The sequence below is a fragment of the Orycteropus afer genome, unplaced genomic scaffold (assembly GCF_000298275.1).
Source record: "Orycteropus afer afer isolate SDZICR_OR568_19922 unplaced genomic scaffold, OryAfe1.0 scaffold00280, whole genome shotgun sequence".
NCBI classification, from domain to species: domain Eukaryota; kingdom Metazoa; phylum Chordata; class Mammalia; order Tubulidentata; family Orycteropodidae; genus Orycteropus; species Orycteropus afer.
In genome coordinates, this window is record NW_006921867.1 from 2,609,538 (window position 1) to 2,613,494 (window position 3,957).

A 3,957-nucleotide genomic window follows, 5' to 3' on the forward strand; every position below is an offset into this window, starting at 1 on the left:
ATTTTGGGGCTCTTTCATTGGGTCCATGGATATTTATTATGGTTGTATCTTCTTGTTTAATTGATCCTTTAATCATTCTATAATGTTCTTCCTTGCCTTGTATGGTGGTTTTTCTCTTAAAGTCCAGTTGATCAGAAATTAATATTGCCACTCCTGCTCTTTAATTGTTGCCATTTGCTTGATATTTTTCCAACCTTTGATAGTGTATTTTTGTCTTTGTCTCTAAAGTGTGTCTCTTAGACAGCATATTGCTTGGTTATGTTTTCTTATCCAGTCTGTAATGCTCTGTCTCTTGAATGGTGCATTTAATCCATTAACATTCAGTGTAATTATAGACAAGTATGAATTGGTTTCTGTCATTTTGTTATGTGTTTTTGCATGGTGTCTCTGGTTTCTTTGTTCCATATTATTTTCTGTGCTGAGCTCAGATGTTTATGAATCATGTTATCATTTTTGTTGTTGCTGTTGTTTTAGCATTTGCTGAATATTTGTGCTTTTCCTCTTTTTTATTGTAATGTGAAAATTTATCATTTTTCTTTGAGGTTACCCTATGATTTTAAATTTTCTCCCCGAGTTTAGAATAGTCCATTCTATCTTGCAACTTTCTTGACTTCTTCACCATTTAGAAGTTCTGTAACTACACAGTATTCCCACCCACCCCCCTTTTTTTTTGTAGTTGCCCTCACTTGCAAATTGATATCTCTGATTCCCTGTTTATAATATTGTAAGGTTATTATACTTTGGATATGTCCATAGCTGTAGTTTCTGTGTTATGTCATCTTATTTATTAATGGTTGGTTGTATTTGATTTTTTTGATTCTCTGTTCAAAGGACTCCATCTAGTATCTCTAGTAAGGTTGGTCTGGTTTTAACAAATTCCCTTAGTTTCTGCTTATCTGGAAATCTCCTAATTTCACCATCATATTTGAGGGACAATTTTGCCGGGTATATAATTCTTGGTTGAAAATTTTTTCTTTCAGGGTTTTATATATACCATCCCATTCCCTTCTCACTTGCATGATTTCTGCTGAGAAATCAGAGCTTATTCTTACTGGATGTCCTTTGTAAGTACCTTTTTTGTTTTTCCCATGCTGCTTTCAGGATTCTTTCTTTGTGTTTGGTTTTGATGAGTTGGATGACAATATGTCTTGGTGATTTTCTTTTGGGGTCTATCCTGTTTGGTGTTCATTGGACTTCTGGAATGGATATATTCTCATCTTTCATCACATCAGAGAAGTTCTTGTCCAACAACTCTTGGACAATTTTCTCAGTGGTTTTATTTTTATCTTCTTGTTCTAGAATCCAGTGACACATAGGTTATTCCTTTTGATGGTATCCCACATGAACCTTAGGCTTTCTTCATATTGTTTTGATCTTTTTCAAAGAAGTATTCAGGTATTTGTCTTCAATCTTATTAATTCTGTCTTCCATTGCATCAATTCCACTCCTTTGCCCTTTCAATGTGTTATCTATTTTTGACAATTTAGTATTAATCTTCTGAATTTCTATCTGTAGATTTAGAATTTTTTCTAATTTTTCATTTATTTTGTCATTTTGTTTTTGTATTTTCTTCCAAAATTCTTCTAGGGTTTTGTCTGTGCTTTCCATGGTCTGTCTCTCAATCCTTTGAAGATACCTAAATATAATTGTTTTGAATTTCTTATCAGAGAGTTCCAATGCTGCTGCTTCTTCCTCAGGGATGTGTTCTGGGTCTGTATCCTGCTCCCTTGTTTCTACCACTTTATCTTGCTTCTTTATATGGACTGTGATGGTCTGTTGTCTCAGAGACCTTGTGTCATTGTGGTATTTAGATCTCTGTTAACTGTTCGTGAAGAGCAGCAAAGGGTGAGTCAGGCTATTCTTGGTGGTTGTTTATCATTGGCCCATTGGTGGTGAAGGAAGTGGTGGCTCTCAATCAGTAAGTGAAGCTGCAGGATGTGTTGGTGTAGTTGTGTTGTATAGGGACTGTTGCTGTCTTCGACTCCATTAGACAAAAATAAGAATTGAATAACCATCAAAAAAGTAAAAGCACATGGACAAAAAAATACATCATGTAATCACACAGGAACAGTAACAAAAAAAAAAGAAGTAAACAGAAAAAGAGAAAAAAGAAAAAGAATAAATCCCTGCAATATCTGTGGAGAGGGCAATAAGAGAAAAAATGTAGAGAAGGAGAATAATGAAGAAAAAAATGGGCAAAATGCAAAAAGAAAAACAAGGAACAGGGTAAACCATGAGAAAGAAAAAAAAATTGTAACCAGTAATAGGGAAAAGAAAAAAAGCTGGAAACTAGAACCTGGAAGGGGAAGAATAAAGAATAATGGTGAAAAGGACAAAAGTAATCATAATAATAGTAGTTTTAAAACAGACAAAATCAAACAAACTAAAAAACAGAAAAAAAGAAACAAAAAAAATTGGGGCAGGCCAGGCTTGGTACCCAGGCTCTGTCTGAACATGCAGACTGAGATGGGATTCCTGCCATCCCAGAAAGTGAGCGGGAGTAAGGGATGCCTGCACCTCCATTCATCAAGAGGGTGTGGGGTGTAAGAATAACAAGGGGAATGTTGCACCTTTCCAGACATCCAGGTCTGGTTCCCAGCAAGTGGAGCCTGTTCTTAAATCCCTGGAATCTGGGAGAATGCTCTTGCTTTAAATATCCAAAATGGTCAAGCTGCTTGTAAACATTCAAAATGGCTGTGCCCTCTGGACTGATAAAAGTCCATAGCTCAGCCTGCCTTCCTCTTCATTGATTCCCCTTTTATTCCCCAGCCACCAGAGCAGTCCTTCCTGCAGTCCCTGGCAAACAGGGCTGATTTTTAGGTTAATTCTTAAGTCCTACCACTACCCGGGAACATCCAAGCTATCTGTGCCATCAGGATCACTGCCAGACTGCAGCTACGTATGTCTCCTTTTTTGGTGTTTTCATGAAAATTCTTCTGTTGATTGCAGTTTAGTCCACTTATATATCCTTCGCTTCATGGCTCAGAGGTCCATGATTATCTTCTGTATCTGTGTTAATTGGTTTCCCTTTGCTTTGTTGAAGATGGTCTGTGCAGTCTTTCTGCCTATTCTGCCATATTACCGGAACTCCTCCAGTTTATCACTATTAATAAATTCATCAATTTTTAATTCAGAAATATAATTACAGAAATTTAATTTTTTTAAAATCCTAGATAAATTAAATAATTATAGTTTCCCATTGAGGAAACTGAGCGTCAATGAGTAGAAAGATTTAATAGATTTCACAGTTACTAAGTGCAGAGCTAAAATTTATCCCATACCTTATGATTTCTAGTCCAGCATGCATTTTAATAGTTCTAAAATGGAGTTGTTCCTCATTTAAAGCATTAACACCTCTGAGATACATTTTTGCCTACAATGGGAGGTACATTATTTTCTCATATATGTATATAATTTTTATCATCATAACATTTGAACTCTTCCCCAGGAAAGACCAATCAGTAGAAAAGGACATTATATTTGTCAGAGGGTCAGCGAAAACAAGGGAAACCCTCAGTGGTATGGATTGAAACAACAGCCACAACAATGAACTTTAATTTACCCATGATCATGAAGACAGTGCCGGACTGGGCAACATTGAATTCTGTTGTGCATAAGGTCCCCACAAGTTGGAGCCAACTACATGGCAACTAACAGCAACACCATCATTTTCCAGTGATTTTCATGTGATATTCATTTTATTTTGAGTTTCCATATCACTGTTGGATCTACTTCCAGGCTTTTTGTTCTGTTGTAGGGATGGAGTGTTTCCACTCCTGTGGCAATGACACACTGTTTCAATTACTATAGCTTTGTAATAATTCTGACTAGTAGGATAATCTCACTCCTTACACTTCCTCAACAAATTTACCATGGCTACTCTTAGACATTTATTTATTTTTTATTTATTTTTTTTATTGTGATTTGGGTGAAGATTTACAGAGCAAATTCACTCTC